A 17801-nucleotide genomic window follows, 5' to 3' on the forward strand; every position below is an offset into this window, starting at 1 on the left:
CAGAAATCCATCATAAAAACAGGGCATTTCTGTAACACAGTGTGGCTGAACTTTGCTGCTGAGTGTGCTATAGCAACTCTGGGAATGAACCGAGAACTCAGTCCCCTGAGCTCAATTCATTAGCCTGCACAAGCATTAACATTACTTCTTTGAAACAGAGGAAGAATGGGACTATTTCACAAGTATTATTGGCTCCATATCCATGAACAATATAACAACATACTACATTCATATACTTTGGTTGGAGATACCTGGCTATTAACAAGGAACATTTATGATTAAAAGTACATTACCTTCACCTAAAAAGTTCTGGCTTAAGAAGTGAAGACTGTTTTCATGATGCCTGGAAGTTTAATAGCCTCGGAAAATTATCAGTAACAGATCAATAATATATTGTCTTCTGTGATGGCTAACCATTTCACTATCTGTTTATAAAATAATGCTTTCCTTAAGAGCACCAAGGCCAGGCTACAAGTTGCAGCTTTACTCCCTAGATGCGCTGTTCTTCTTTTCAACCGAAACTGCCGAGAAAGTAAATACTGTCAGATCAGACAAGTGTTCCAAACAGCCATCATGACAACTTCATCTTAGAATGTCAACATACCAAGTGTTTCTCCTAGATACCTCGACGGGCCAGATTCAATGACCCCAGAGCCAGAGTAACTTTCAGTGCTAGAAGCAGCTCTTACTGCTGGCTAGATAAGAATAACAACAAAAAAGATGTTCCTTAGAGAAAATAAGGAAGACTGAAAGAACCAGCAAAAGAGGAAGAAGGATGGACAGGCAGAGGTCGATGCTGAAAGGAGGCAAATGAAAATGTAGAAAAAAAGAGGTTAAAGAAAACCACACGATATGTAAATAGCAAGAGAGGATGGGATAAGAATTTGAGCTGCAAGTGACTGATTTTATACCCAAAGCCCTCAAATTTTCAGTCAGTTTCCTCTTTTATTCAGACTTGGAAATTCACACACCTTGCTCTGCCATTCTGCTGCCTGGCAGGACTGACTCTTCCTAAAGAGTTCTCCTACACTACCTCCAGAGGCACGGAGGCCACCCAAGATCTTTTTTTTGCTGCAGGCCTAACCCTCTTTGAGCAGTTTCCTTTCATACTGGGCCGGGCAGGGTTTGCCCTTCCTGTCACACTGTTAGATTCCTGCGGCCACTGCAGTAATGCCCCAGCCACTGCAGGCTGTACGTGGTAGGGAGGAAGGAGAGGGGCAGACCAGAAAGGAGTCGGGTAAAACCGCAACATTTTTCCAGATGCACATTTAGATATACAACACTAGGTAACTGCATTCATTCCTGGTCAAGAAAGCCCCTGGCAGCCAACTCTTGCCAATAAGAGCTACTGCAATAAATTTTTTTAAGTGCTAGAGATATGGAAAAGCCCGAATGATCAGAAAGCATTTTTGGTTTTTTGTTTGTTAGATCCAAGGAGACAAGCTGCTATTTTATTGCTTTGTGTAGATGCTCCTACTTTGATGGACAAAATGTCTAGAACAATTGGACCACAAAGTGACATAAATCCCAACAGAACTAAAATATATCCATTACCTACAGTATGTCCAGAATCAATCTCTGTGAGGGATGATTATGGTGTTGACCTGAGATCTGTCAGTACATTTTCCTCTGAGAAGTCCCTAGCGCTTGTAGACAGAGCCCCTGTGGGGGTTATCTTTCATGTTCACCAATATGAACTGAATACTGAAAACTCGCCTTCTGTATGTGCTTTTCTTAGACAGATTATAACAATTAATGTCTATTGAATTATTAGCTGGATACAAGTTAGGCTAAGAGCAGGGCATTAAGGAAATGAATATATACGGTACAAAGAATCTATATGACCAAGTCCTCAGTGACTGAGATGCTAAGCCACTTCACAATATAAGCCTTCTCACCTCAGTGCTTGGTCTACCTGGACAAATTTCAGTCAGTATCTGAATAAATTTGGTAATCAGGATGGCAGCAGAAAGGAATCAAAAGCTGAACGGGTGATAATCAACAACAGAAACCCCTTGTTGCCTAATGCATTGTAACTTCTAATCATTAGAAAGACCCTCGTGTTCATCTGGAATTAATATAATCAGTTTTTTTTCAGACAGTCATTTGGTCTCTGGGGAAAACAGAAAAAAATTACTGTATCTCCTTCGACAAAGGAAGATATATCCGGTCTGAGAGCAATAATTGCAAGTGGACTAACCGTACAGAATTGCCTTCAAGGATCACATCATCACCCAGACCCAAATAACCCATCCATTCATGCACAAAAGCAGAGTTCTGTTGGAGGGAAGAAAAACCTACAGAACACAAACCTTGTCATGTAGCCCAGTGTGATGTAGATAGAAGAATCACGTTCCTCGTTCCTCTGGACACTAACCAAAATAAAGTCACTTTAGTACACTGCTGACTAATAGGATTAAAACCAGGTACATGAAATTTGAGAATGTCTTCCGACACTTAAGGCTGTCTTGGCAGTCTGTTCATCACACGGAAGTGAAACCACGATATAAGAAGCAATGTAACAAGCTGAACACCATAGCCCAGGGCCTCCGTGCAGTCAGAATATCTTTATCATCCTGTTGTTTTTTTCGCACACCCAAGAAAACTGAGATCAGCTAAACAGTCCACAACAAAGTACTCAAAAGAAAGACATGTGCTGCTCCAGTCTGAAAGAGTCAGAATCCCAACTCTCCTTGCAAATAAAAGGGAAGCTCAAAGCGAGTTACTCTGCTTGTGACACACATTATTGCTGGGGCGGCTGGTACCTCGCCCCCAAGAACCATGCGAAAAAATCTTTCTCTGGCCAGGATCCTTAGCACTCCTATCACATAGCTTCAGAGCCAAAGAGAGGAGAAGCTCACAGACAGGAGATGGCAAAGTTCCCCCAGGAATCCCAGCGCTCTACCCCATGTCAGTACAGGGTTGAGCATGTGGTACAATCCTGAAGACACCTGGTAATGCCAGATTTAGATTACTTGCAGACCTTGTGATAGCGTGCACTTGTGGCTGATCTCATGACACAGTTCAGGCTTGGAAGCCACACTTCAATTTTTCAAGAATTAGTGGTTACCCAGACTTATTCTGTGGAGAAGTACAGCATTCTGGGGACACCAAGTTCATTTGTATTTGCATTTTTTAAACACTTTAAGTCTATCAGAAAAGGTTTTCAAATTAAAACACTTGCCATAATGACTAGAACTGTTCATAACCAGCATAAACATGTATAACTGCCTTAAAACATTACATATGGACAAAGATGATTTTTACCCGGCACTCTGCAGCCACTCCAAGTTTTAGCATCGTAACAGCCTAGAAGATGGGGCATGGGTTGCACATTACAGTGTCTGATGCATTAAAAAGGGGTTTCTTTAGTAATTTTAAAGTACATCTGTAGGAGACTACTTTCAAGCTGGGAGTATTACTACATTAAATTGGAATAAATATGTATTTTGCATGCTTATAAACACACACAAAGTACAAATATGCACACTTCTCTGTAAGAACTCATCAAGCATCAATTGTTTAACCATAGAAAATTGTGGAAATGGACACAAATGTTCCCATATCCTCTCTACGGTGGAGTAAAGTGAGGTAAAACCACAGCTATGAGTGAATCCCTGGGTCCCAGACTCTCAGGAGTGCTGAGTGCCAGTCCTCAGCTGAAAGCTCACCCTGACTCTTCTATAGGGTTTGCTTCTGCCCCAGCACTCTCACTGAAGATCCTACAGAGCACTTACTCATATTTAATCACCTAAGTACTCTGGACCTTGCAAGATCAAGCCTCAATGAAATATTTAAGAGACAGGCATACAAACCCAAAGGTAACTGACATTAGGAAAAACCAGAGTCTAACAAATTACTTTAAAAGAAAGGAAATCACAATGATAGAAAGAAAAAACAGCTTCCAAGAGGGAATAATTAGAAAAGAAAGAGTAAAATGTTTTATATTTAAATCTGGTAGATTTAAAAACGTGCTCAAAACCTGAAATTTTGTACAATAAACATCATTGCAGCGGATGCATGGACAGCTGAAATAATCACATGAAAACTCAGGTTGTAGTGGGCAGTGGGAAGTGCTGAGGTAATTTCAGCTACAGCGGCACAAAGGTTGCTCCTGTTACCAAGTCCCATATAGATCTCATCAAGCTACTGTTAATTTCAAGAGTGTTTTATCACAGCTGGGAAGAATTCATACCATAGAAACCTTGGCTTTACAAAAGTAGTGGGTTTTGAAGTATGCTAATTATTTTATAAGTATACAATGACTGAAAATACTTTAAAGGTAAACAGAAACAAGAATGGATTTAGGCTGTGGCTTAAAATTGAGACCTTTCAGTAGAAGCATGCAAACATTTTCAGCACAGCTTTTGATGGATTAATACATTTTGTTCTCTCTTCTCTATTTTCCCCCCATAGGGTTGCATCAAAATTTAATGAGCAAGAAAATGTAAGGAAAAGGAAAAATAGCTATGGAATCATTTAGACAACAAAGATTTAGTGGCAATAAAAAAACCCTGAAGTTGTCATTATTACTACTTATATTACATTAGCACTCAAAATATTATGCATACTTCACAAACACAGAGATATAATCTCTGTCCTAAAAAACATACTACTTTCTAAAGACAGTAAGAGTGAGGACCTGTACCTCCTTGCAAGATGTAACTTGCTGGGCTGGGTTTCAACACTTTCTCACTTTTACCCTTCTGATTCTCTCTCCCATCCCACTGTGGGGGAGTGAGCGAGCAGCTGCGTGGCCCTTCGTTGCCGGCTAGGGTTAAACCATGACAAGCTCCCTACTCTTCAGCAGCACCTGAAGGAAACTGGAACCAGAGCCACTGCTCAGACACGATGATCTTCAATGTCCAAACAACAGCAAACATAAAATTTAATTCAAGCTACACTACAGGGCATGTTTTCAGCATTTTTTTGGAGGGATGATGCTTGGGGATTGAACTGCAAAACTCCCATTACTAATAGAAGTCGCTAAATCCCCACATACTATAGCAAAAATATCGCCTTACATTTCTCTCTGGTACCACTCCTGATCTGTGCTGACAGCTCTCTCATCATGAATAACATTATGTCAGGCTGCCCAATGATTCCTGAAACTGTCAACAATGTTTAAAGTCAAATTCTCCAAACTTTTTAAAACTTAATCATCTTCACTCTGGAAGCATAAAAGTTGAATGCAATAGAAAATGTGCAGATTCACAGCAAGTTTTATTGACTTGCTGGCCAAAGACTTCATCTAGCTGCTGAAACATTTACATACTACAGAGCACTGACTATAGAAAGACTGTCCTTAAAGGTCAGAATATACATGAGATGGCAGAAACAGCTGAAAAAGTATGGAGAATTGTGCATAGTGTACTTGATTTTTATGCTAAATTATCAAAGCCTTCAGTCAATCCAATGTATGCAATCAGTGTAGTTTGGGGAATTTTGTAACACCATATACAAACAGTCTTGAGAAATCTTAATTTCCTTGTCTTTTCATATTTAAATCTGACTTACAATGTCACTTTTCGAAGTGTGGATGACCATCAATCCCTCCAATTCCCTTCATTTGTTTGTGGGGTTTTTTCAATTACTGATCATCAATGTGATGAAAAGTTCCAGACTGAAAGCTTGAAGAAAGAGTAATCAATGTATGCAGGTCCACAGGGGCATCAGTAAAGAAAATACCACCAACAATCTTCTGAAAGGAAGCCAATCAACTTGCCATTTTTAAACAACTCAATGAAAAAGAAATACATATATTAAATGTTTCAAATTGAGTGCCTGAGAAATGTTGTATACACTTTAAACATCTATGTTTTACATTCTTTTTTCTTACTTCTGCACTCCTTTTTTGTTGTCTAGGAGGGTGTTTTCAGCAAGAATGACAGTAACTGATACCCGAGACCTGCAAACTATTGACCTACACAGAGCCAAGCACACAACTAAATATTAGCAGGATCAGGAGGAGAATAAAACTTCTCCAAAGCATATGCAACGGATAGCAACGAACGGAAAAACTATTCTTTTTCCGGCTCAGTTATTCATTGTACATGAATTATAGAAGGTGCAACATTCCAAGACAGAAAAAAAATAATTATTTGCAACTAGAGCACGGCTCTGTAAACCTGCTGAAGGAGAGCCACTGTGGGAGGGGACTTAACAGAGTACCATGAAATATCTACTGCAAAAAACCTCAAGTGACTCCTACTTTTCTGTTACCAAATTACTACTTGGTTTTTTTTTTGAAGTTCATAGTACTTTCATGAAAATGAACCCTTTCTCCTGTCATCATCTATCACAGGAAGTATGTGCATGTTGATAAACAATAAGCAGAAGACAAAATCCTAGCAAGCTCATAGGAAAACCTGTTCAACTGCCTGAATTGTACAGCCAGCCACTCAAGATTTCAGGAGTTGATCCAAACTAAACTGACTTTCTTAGTCTTCTGAGATTCACCCTTCATTACTTACAAATATTCCAGTGTCTGTGCTTCTCTCAAAGCTGCGACTCCTCAAATCAAAACCACCTTGGGCTTCACTTTTTAAATTTTGAGATTTATTGTTAATGCCCAGAATGCATCAGCTGAATGCATTGAAGAAGTTCAGAAACAAAAAGGCAATGAAAAAGGGATGCAGGATATATTTGCTTATAATGCCACAGCTATTATGCCAAGTTTTCATTTTGAGACTTAATTTATGATTTTTGAACAGTCTTTGCTGCCAACACTTCTATTTTATTCTACGGACTGTTGAACCAAAGCATATTAAGCAATAAAATCTCTGTGCACTGTATTGAAGTCCTCTTCAAAGATGTCTAACATATGTTTTGTGAAGGAATAGAGGGTGTATCTGTTAGCTTCTCTCAAAAAGCTAATAGAGCACAATTTCATTTGCAGAGGAAGGCACAGTTATTCTGTTGGTTCCATATTAACCTGGGAAGCCCTTTATACCAAGGATATTTCCTCAAAATCTGTTTCTATGGGTCTTTCTCACTTTTGAAGGAGCAGAGAGGAGTTTAAGTAGAATGGAGAAACAGTCTCACAGAGTGCCCACATGATAGGGCCTGTCTTAAAGAAAGCTCTTATCTGTAGGAAATTTATTCAGTCATGAGGTTCTAAACATAGCTTTCTGTTCACAGATAAAATGAAAATGACACACAAAAGGAGTCCTCTCATTTTGGCGCTGGGTAACCATGCATAAAAATAAAGCAAGGAAGAAGTAAAAGTGATCAACAACTGCTTCCTTTAACTCCTTTTCAATTGCCCCCAGACAAGCCACTGATGTGGTGTGCCCTAGAAAGGGATAAATAAAATTATTATCTACAGCTCATGTATACAGCACACTGGTCTCTTACACTGAGTGTATGTGCTACCTATGTAACAGATGAAGGATTTTCTTGCTCTCTTTTCCTCCCCTCCTTTCTTCTCTTTTGTCAGAAAAGAGAAAGCTGTATCAGTGAGGGCGTGAGAGAGAGGGAGAGAGGCAGAGGTGGTTACTCATTAGCACCATGTTCTCCAATAGCCAACATGCACCAATAATTGTGTCATTTGTGCATCTTCCATGTTTGCTAATAATTGCAGTAACATTCAATCCTGTACCATGTAAATGCCCTCTACCAAACAGATAAGAGATTTAACATTGTCCTGAAATGTTACTAACATCCAGTCTATATTGTTAAGTAGAACGATAATAACAAGAGAAATTACAATTAAATACATAGGAAAAAAAAATATTAACAGTGAGGGTGGTGCAACATTGGACCAAGTGCCTAGAAACTGAATAATATCCTGAACAACCTGAACTAATTTCCAGGTTGTCCATCCTTTGAGTAAAGGGTTGGACCAGATGACTTTCAGACGTCCTTTCCAATCTAAATTCTGACCCTAACTATGGTTTAAAGAGCCAAACTGTCCACTGCTAGCGGCTAGTTGTGGGGTTGCTTTCCATGGCAGACTGCTCACACATTTGCAACACATCCTATTCTCCCAGGGAAATTTCTCATTAAGTTGAAAGAGAAGGTAAAATTTTCTAAAGAAGTGCTAGACCAAGAAACATGAACTATTGTATCTTGTCCCTCTGAGTTCTTCACATCTCCTCAAATGCCTGTATGAAAAATATTTACCAGTTCTTTACTATAGAATAACACAGAAATAGCACAGATCTTGGTCCTCACAATGATTATTCAGAAATTATTTTGGTACAGGACTAGGTTTCCCAAGACAGAATTCATTCAGGGGCTGCTTCAAGCTCTGCTGAATGTTTATATCAGCTTTTATGCAAACTGACATTCCCAAAAAGACCTGACAGTAATGGACTGGAAACACAGGGAAACCATTACACAACACAGAAAAAAAAATAGTTTCAAAAGAAATGGAATTTAAGAGCTAAATTTCTTAAACTGGCTCTGATAAGGGACTGGCCTGAACAGAAACCCTTTGAGGAACTTTCAGACTAACAATTCAAGATGACATTCTGTGTCGTTCCAAAATGCAACACGGAAGTTGTGACGTGAGGCTGCAGCAATATTCCCCTCTGGGTTTTATTTTGCCAGATTTGATGGACCCAAGCAGACTTTACACCAATTAGCAATAAAGAAAGACCTTCCAGGGACGCATCAGAGTCTCCAGGAGTAAGGTCCTGGCACTCCCCTCTGGCAGTCTGTCCCCATCCCACACTCCAGGCTGGTGTTAGGTGGGCAGCAGTCCGCTGGTGCCACAGCTTGTGAGATTGCAGGCTGCAGTGCAGACCATCTCAGCTTCACCATCTCAAAAACATCAGGTGGCTGGGGCGTTAAGAAGTCTCAACTACAACCTGGGTCTATCTAGGCAAGCATGCAGTATTGCAGACCTTAGCAACGGTGCCAGGACATGAGAGGAAATGCAGCCTTTTGCAGTTCCCTTCCTTGGAAGAACAGATCTCTTCCATTTCAAGAAAATGAAATGGATTTAAGCACGTACTTGGAAGTACATACATGGAAACAGAATTCCTTGTTAGGACGACAGTTGCACAGAATTGCCAATAAATGCTCTTGCTTTTATACTGGGGCTGAAGCAGACATTGAACTTTCACGAAACTGTAACAATTCTTCAAGAGGATCCTTCCATCTCTGTAGTTCAGGGCTCAGCAAAGCTCTTCATGACTGGGCCACCCTGGAATTTTTTTCTAAAAAGCTTCCTTTTGATTCTTGATTCCTAGTCTTCTGAGCCCAAGTGAAACCATATCAGACTGAAACACACTCTTGTTTCTCCCAAGCAGTCACTTAAAATGACATCGCATTTACTTTATTTTTCTTTTTCCTTGATAAATCCTAAGGTGGAGATAATGCTCTTTGGTGTCTAAATGAATAGGCAGCATTTCCCAACATGAGTAGTATGACTTTGGTTTTCCACTTTATGATGTCTGTTCAACAAGTAATAGGCTCTGTCCACACTCCATCACTGTCAACCTTTTCCACAAGATGTAAGAACAGTGTAGGCCAGCAAAAGTTATTAAATGCCCCCTCCCCACCCATCTCAAAGAACAGAAGGCTAACCCTGGAGTCTCTCCAAATTATAATGTAGTTCAGAGTAACATCTTTCTCTAACTTGTTATGTGGAGTCATGCTTGTTCTCTCTCATAATGGGTGATTTCCACCCCCCCTTACAATTCTGAAGCATTCATAATGATTCCTTCAGAATGAACATTGCTACTAAAATGCAAAAACACCATTTAAACAAACTTGTGAAATACTCCTCTTCCTTTCTTTATACTGCTAACATCTCTAGTTGCTACTTCACTCCCCAAATCTTTCCCTCAAACAGTACCAACTGTGTACCAAAGAGCAGTCTCTTTTTCACACACAGATATCGTATAACCATCTTTCCTCCCCCACCTCATTTTAATGCATTGCAGAATTACTGAGGACATTCTCCTCAGAGCTTGTAAAATGACGGCTAACAGTGAGCTAATTCTCTGTGAGGTGACAACTGCTCCATCCAAATGTCTGCAAAACATCTCAGCAAGTCTCTTCAATTAACAAAGTCAAGTATGATTGATTTAATTTTCACTTGAGAGTTCTTCTCAGAAGAACCGGTTCAGGTGTACCCAACAAGGCATTTAGTGAAACAGAAGAGGTAAGGATTAAATGTTCTGCATTTATACAAGCATCTCAAACTCTTCATAAGTCCTTAATTAATTAAGACTCAAGTTATCCTCCATGGTAGAGAAATACAGCTTTGCCTACTTTATAGGTCAAGGCCCCAGGCAGAAATAGGCCAAATGATTTGGCCAAGATCCCACCGAATGCATGTGGAAGAACTGGAAATTCAAATGACTTCAATTCTAAGATGCCTCGCGCTCCTCACACAAAAAAGCTGTCATACCTTCATCCATTCTTTCCTTCTGAATATCTGTAATTTTTCAACATGATGACTGTCATTGCAGTCAGAGGGACCAACACACTGTCACTGAAGCAGCTTTTAGAAGCTTCTTTAGAGGAAGAAAATATAAGAACAGTATTCCAGAGCAATGCAGAACACAAGATGTAGAATTGTTAACCTGATACTTATTCTGATTTTATCAGCACAGTCCAGGTTTGGAAAGATCAGATAAGCTAAAATTGGTAACTTCGATATTTTTGTGACTTTATGTCATCATCCATAACACTACCAGATAGCAAAACATTATACATGATGACATAACACCTGGAGAAACCATTATGCTTATCAAAAGGCTGTGGGTTTAGCCAATTCAGTTCAAGAGCTTGTGAGCATTTCTGAGCTTTCAGCCAGGCTCCATCAGCTCTGGTTATTACCCCCGTCCTTTTTCTGGCAAGCTGCTCCAAAATAAGAAGCAAATAACGCGGCTGTATTGTCTACCCCATGCAAAAGCTGTGCAAGGGTTTTATAATTTGATGCACAACAGGAAAGATACAGGTCACTGTCATCTGTTAAACCATGACCTTGTGAAGGTAACCGAAAAGATTTTTTTATTTTTTTAAAGAAGACAAAAAGGAGAATTACCCTGCCTTCACAGACCTCTGCCTTTTGTGTGAAGGCAGCTATAAAACATGTGTCAGGGAAGCCACAATACTGCTAACAAGAGACACTGGAAGAAAAGTTGTCTTTCTTGCTCAGAAACCCCCCCTCACGTCTACTGTAGATGCTCCTAGTCAGCGACTGTTTAGTCAGAAGTTTTAACCGACTCCTTAAATTCACCATCTCGGGGGCCTTGCTGCTTAATAAAGACTACGGGGTGTTGAGAAGCACAGTATATTATTTCATTAAGTGCTTTTTGGGAGAAGGGGATTTAGAAGTAAAACTGCTGGCTTTGTGTGGCAAGGTTATGACCTTTGACAACTTTGGAGCTTATCTCTTTCATCTTCCCACTCCCCTGAGACCCCGAACTTGCGGAGGGATGGAAGCGGGTAAGCCGGGGCCAGACAGAGTCCAGCATTGTTGTGGGGCTGCCTCCTCTCCCTCTCCCTCTCTCCCCTTCTCTCTCTCTCTCCCTCTCCCTCTCCCCCTCTCTCTTTTTTTCCCCCTAAACAAAACAGATCTGAACTGAGCCAAGGAAACAAAAATGTATTGTTCCTCGCAGATGGAAGCGAGTGTCGCCTAGGTAACCAGATTAATCTCCTTTTTCTCTCCCTTCCTCTCTTGTAGTGCGGTAATCGGTGGGCTCTTTTCACAAAAAAAGCCAGCCTCAAAGCTGGGGCTCTAACTAGGTTCCTAATTAGCTGCAATTTACAATGAAGACAACATGATGAGATAATAGAAATTTGCAAAATAATGACATACCTCAGCAAAATATTCCTCCTCCTAAGAACCATTTTTATACAAAAACAATAAAGAGGGCCCTTCTAAAGCAAAGCTGGAAAATGGTGGTGTATTATGTGACACAGAACATTATTGTTCGCCTCTTGTTCCCCCAATCAACAGCTTATTGTTTGGCATCTTAAATAAAAATGACTCAAATACAGGCCACATAATGATCTCCATTGCGCTAATACACTGTATATACAGAGTAGTCAAAAATGTACCCAAGGCAAGGCCAGTGGGGCTGATAAAGTAACGGGGCCCAGAAAGGTAATTTACAATACAATGCACTAACTATTATTACTGGTCTTAATCATACATATCTTTCTGATTTCTGCCAGGATGCGCTCTGACATCAAAAAAGGGCACCCGAACAGGGGGCAGCTAGTTAATGAAATATGATGGATCACATTTGTTTTCATGTGGTGGTTAGTTCAAATGAAGCAGCCTCCAGACTGTTAGCCAACAGTCTTCTCTTGTGCGACATCAAAGGCTCCCATTGACGGGGGGAGAGGGAGGCGCGGGAAGGGGGATCGCGGGGAGACAGCGCAGAGGGAGGAGCGCCGAGCAACTCAAAGGACCATTAATCGTAATCTCTACCTTATGTCCGAAAGGGGAGAGCAGAGAAATATAACGGGCCAGGGCTGACCTGCCACTGATTTCAAGGAGAAGGAGCGTCAGCACCTCCACACGAGGTGGAGGAGCAGCATGGTCAATGTGCCACTGCTGAAATTTGGCATTTTGCTGCACAAGGGCGACTTGTCATTGTAGACATGAGGAGCACATCCCTGCTGGAGAGGAGAGGGCAGTTTTGATCTCCACACAAATATTTCATAAGTAGCAACAGATTGTCTAAAACTGTCAGGAATAACAGCAGCAGCAACACAAAAGTCACTCCTTATTCATTTGTGGACTCATTACCGCTGACCGTTGCAGCTACAAATATTCAAGAACTACTGATGAACAGATTGTCCCTTAAATAAGTGCAACTACAGCCACTTTGGGCAAGGACAGGAAAGTGTTATCATGCACCCTGACCTGGCCTTTCGGTTCCTAACTGTGGCATGAAGCCTAACTTCCTTCCCAGAGTAATTGAAAGGAATCAGAAATGTCACATTACACAGAGAACAAGCCAACTGCTGAAAACTACTGACAGGGTACCTGGCTCTAGCTGTACAGCAAGGTCCTGCAAGTGAGGGTTAACCATCCAAAGAAGCATTGTAATGCTGCTGCCCTCTGTTTATACAACTTCTTTCATCTTTAAGGTTCTCAAAATACTTAAAAAGTATTATAAGTTTGCTGAGGAGAGCTACTGAATACATCAGTGATGAACATTATGCTATACAAGGGTAAGAAAAAGAAGCAGATTTTAGAAGTACCCAAATATACCCATTCTAATGACCACTGCCATGAGATTTTTTACAAAGGAGACAGAACAAACTGCACTTGGGATTTTAAGATGTTATGCAAAACACACAAGAAACACATGGGCAGACTCATTCACCCTGAGACCCTTTGGAAATTTCATGTGACACCTTCAAATCAAAGACAGTGAACCTTCAAACAATAATTAAAAAAAGAAGCACACAGATTTAAGACACACAATGGCACTGAAAGCAGGTCTGGATTCTGGAATTGTGTCTGTTATAAACAAATGTACCCTGGTCTACAGAGATTTCTAGGAAAAAGGGAACAAGACGGACAAATGTGAAGTATCCAGTCTTTAAATGGAAATAAACAAGAATGAGTGATTGATGGTCAGATTCTGATGTGCTTACTCATACTTAATACTATTTTCTCTATGCAATGTCTGATTCCATAGAAGTTCTTGCAGAATAAGGTGTTATTCAGTGTAAGAACATAAAACCTGGTTCTGAAAAACAGAATTATTAGTACTTGAACTGCCAGTAAGGCAGCCCTACTCCAATGAATGCTGAGCATCTTCTTATCCCATTGATTTCTCTCAGCACAGGAGCTGGCAATCTACCAGAAGTATCCTGACACACAGGATCAGGCAACACCTAAGAAAAGAGCAGTAAAGGCAAGAAAATGGCTTTGAACCTGTGAACCCGGTTTGGTGTAAATCCTGTGTTGACATGACTGATCATGGAAAGAAATGGAAACACTGGTGCTCCTATGCACCAACTGAAGACCAGACCTAAAGATTTGTGTGTCAGTTTGTTTTTGTTTCCAGATACTACATACATTTCTATGGAAGGCTGAATATATAGCCTGTTCTTTTCAGGTTCATCTAAAAAAGCAGACTCAGTTCCTGATTTAGATTTCTAAATACAGGAATAAGCTTTTACCTGGAGCATTTTTCACCTTTGGAGCTTACATCCCTACTTGTGCTTAATCTGTCTAGAGGTTTTACCATTGCATTCTTAGATAATCCTTCATGGAACAGCCACTGCGCATTGAGAATTCAGAAGAGCAGGAACAGTGTTGCTACCCCCAATATCCCAGGCCAGAGTGAGAATGGCAGCTCTGTATCTGTGCACTCTGGTATGCTTAACACCAGCTTGCCATTTTACACAGAAACATTAACTTTTCCAAGCAAGCGCTTCCCCTATCCATCCAGCTCCGTGGATGGATGAAATATCTCAAGGAGAGTTAGTTTCCCATAATTACAGAGCTCCATCTGATATCGCAGGAGCACAGCACAAATGGAATTCAATAGGGTTTCTGTATATTCAGCAACTGAAGATTTGGGACCCCAGATATTAACCTTTCTCCATAACAATCCTACCCAATATAACACAACATAGGAGGCCAAAACACTGGGCCTGATCCTGCAATATGACTCCTGTCATGCTTTTTTTTTTTTTTTCCAACCTAATGGAACTATTTGTGCAAATAAATGTTGCAAGGCTGGGCACTCAGTGCATTTTCTTTTCCAGCATCCTGAGCGGCTGGCACAGGCTGACTTATCCAGCATGAATCTGAGATCATCTACACCATTCCCCTGGAAAAGCACCTGCGCCTTTGTGGCTCTGAACTGCTCTGACAATACAAGTTTACAAACAGCTTTTGAAACATGGCTCAAACATCCTTCAGTATCTGGTGTGTGACACAACTGGCTTGCCTTTATTTTATTATCATTATTACCACTCCCAGGCTTTAGAGAGCTTTGCATCTCTCCACACATTTCTTGAGCATCTCTGATAGCCTTCAACCTTCCTACATTTTGAACCACCAGCAAAGAGAAAAAGCCCCTATATAAACAATGGGTTCACGCAGGATAGAAGAAAATCCATGCAGCTAACTTCAGTTTAATGTTCTTCAACTCTTTTCCTCCTTCCTCTACTCTTGCCCCTGCCCCCCAGGGGAGGTGGGATGAATGGTTTAAATCAATAACCAAAGGCTTCAATTTTACAAACCCCTGAGCCATTAGAGCTCTGAGTCCTCGGTGCACCCATCATAACCTCCCCCACCCCTGCACACACATATACACACACACACATAACATATATAAAAGAAACACTTCCAGCCTGGCATTAACAATGTTCATTCAGTGCTCTTTACTTAAAGGAAGAAAACAATTAAGTGAAACCTTGAAGTAATCTCATTCTGCCTATTTAGCCTCTTCATCCCTCAATGTGTGGTTAGTAAGTGTTGCAATCAGGGGCTAAGGCCTGCTATCATTCGGCCTTAATTAAAAAAGACACAAGCAGTGGAGCTGTGAATTAGAAATGTAACAACGCACTACCCCTGATTAATTCGAGGCTCATGTTGGATTAATAACTCCAAACAAAGAACAAAAGGAAATTGTTATGCGAATTGCAGTCCTCCCAGGCCAGACAAAGGTCAAATCACAGGATTTCAATTTCATCCGGAGTCGCTTAATCAACTCCCTCGGAAGGAAGACCATATGCAGTCCTGAAAGCTACCCATTGTAGTCGTGCTGTCACTGGACCTGAGAGACGGCACAGAGATAATCCCAACTATTCCCCGTCTTTTCTCCTTCTTGGCTGTTTCTTTTCTCTTTTTCTTTTCTTTCTCATTTTCTTTTCTCTCCCCCCCCCCCCCCTTTTTTTTTTAAAAAAAAAATGACAAAACCCCTTCATTAGGGCTAATGATTAAGGAATAAGAACATTAGCTGTCAGAAAGTGGCTTTTGTGGCTGCTGCCCCGTGGAAGCACCCTGGCTTTTGCTGCCCATGCAGCTGCAGAGGCAGCTCCTCATTTTGAGGGGGTCTCCTCTGACAGCAGAAGCCACCTACTGCTGTGCTTCAGCATCATGCAGTCACTTACACGAAACAGCACTCGGGGCGGGGTGGGGGAGCGGGTAGAATAGGATGTGTTGCACACATTCAGTGCACTACATGTTAATACAGAAGTCTTGTGGGTGTGGCAGCTGAGGAAGAAGGATGTTACTGCCCTGAAGACCTATCTCTGACTGAAATTAAGCCACAGAGAATAGAATCACATATTTTCTTGCTGTTCATCCTAAATGAAATGATGATGGAGCAAAGCAGCCCTCTGTTTTCATGATACATTGTGCCTCCGGTGAGCAGGTCCTCCACTGCCACTGAACATGACTTCTCAAGTAACTTGCATGGCAGGGTGTTTTATATGGGCTGCACAGTTCATCCTATATAAAGAAAAAAGGAAAACCCAGGTCTGCCTAGGAACCTGGCACCTCATGCCCAAGAGTAAGTAAAAAATAGAACCTTAAACTATAGAAACTGAAAAGGGCCAAGGAAGATTCTTCAGGGTGGGGACCTGCAACGTGGAGTTCATTCCTGCCCTCACTGCCTTCCTGAAGGGCTCTGCCCACCAGCCCAGGAACGTCAGCTCGCCACACTGCTGCCTGCAGCTGCCCCAGCCCGGATGGTACAGGTAGTCTCTCTCTCAGCCATATCCTTAGTGCTTATACACAACATTTCAAAAGACACACTGGAATTTCTCCAAGGTTTGTTTTTTGGTTTTGTTTTTTTTTTGTTTGTTTTTAATATATATTCTACAACAGTGACAAAGTTCAGGACCAAATTTACTTTCTCCAGGAATCAGCTCCAGTAAGGGACCAAGAGCCAATGGCATTTCCCACCTTGATGTAGACCTGTTGCTTAACTCAAACAAATTTATCCTGATTTACATGGAAATGAGATACAAAGATTTAAGAATCAGTCCTTTACTCTCAAATTCTGGTCCCAAACTTATTCTGAGTATGCATTATTTACTGTAGGATTGCTGACAAATGCACCGTGGCTCTCTGATTTGATTTTGCCAAAAAGAGATACCTTAAAGCCCAGTAAAACTACCAAAAACCTGGTACTGGTACCTGGCACTGCACCAGTACTTTTAAAACCTGAAGGCACCAATGAATAAAGGTTAGGATTCACATATTAAAACACCTTGTGAAATATAGATGCAGACTCCGTAGAAGCCTCTTACCTGTGTCAGGCGCTGGAATAAAATCGCAGGTCACTCGGTGAACTTAAAGGAAGATGGTGTTTTGATTTTCAGCTTGGGATCATCTCCACTCAATTCTGTCACAAAGTACACTTGGTCCTCTTTCGAAGGGGCTGCTTACACACACCTGCTGTCTCTGAATTAGCTGTCGAAGGGGAAGAAGTGGTTTGTGAATCACCCCATTCTGAAGCTGTTTCCCACTCAGAATATATGCCAGCTTTAAATACTAACCCAGTAAATGACTATTCAACTTCTCTGATGCTTTCCTTTTAAGTATCTGTTCACTTTTGCTTTACGTATTGATTTCTTAGCATGCAACCAAAGATTAAGATGAAATACCTACTGTGCCATGGAAAAGGAGAGTCACATACTCAGAAACCCTTTTGCCTGTGTTACACCAAGTCATTAAACCCAAATTATATGGAATGCAAATACTGTTAGAAGTAAATCTTTCAAACATTCTACCAGCTCCAAAATGTAAACATAATTTTTGAAATCTGTTACTGTTAGAAGCTCAGCAACAAATGATTTTATGTGCACTACCAGTTACTGTAGCTACTTCCAATTTTCGGTGCAAAAGTAAGATCAAA

General features: G+C 40.9%; 1 protein-coding gene across 1 annotated transcript in view; it reads right to left on the bottom strand.

Annotated features, from left to right (window-relative positions):
* The window catches only part of SOX5 (SRY-box transcription factor 5), a 341279-nt gene extending 323942 nt beyond the window's left edge, over positions 1–17337 (bottom strand). Inside the window, exon 1 of the mRNA XM_040595770.1 lies at positions 17194–17337. The gene's annotated coding sequence lies outside the window, so the exon portion shown is untranslated. The remainder of the gene's footprint in view (positions 1–17193) is intronic.
* Positions 17338–17801: the final 464 nt, after the last annotated feature.

The sequence above is a fragment of the Falco naumanni genome, chromosome 5 (assembly GCF_017639655.2).
Source record: "Falco naumanni isolate bFalNau1 chromosome 5, bFalNau1.pat, whole genome shotgun sequence".
In the NCBI taxonomy this organism is placed as follows: domain Eukaryota; kingdom Metazoa; phylum Chordata; class Aves; order Falconiformes; family Falconidae; genus Falco; species Falco naumanni.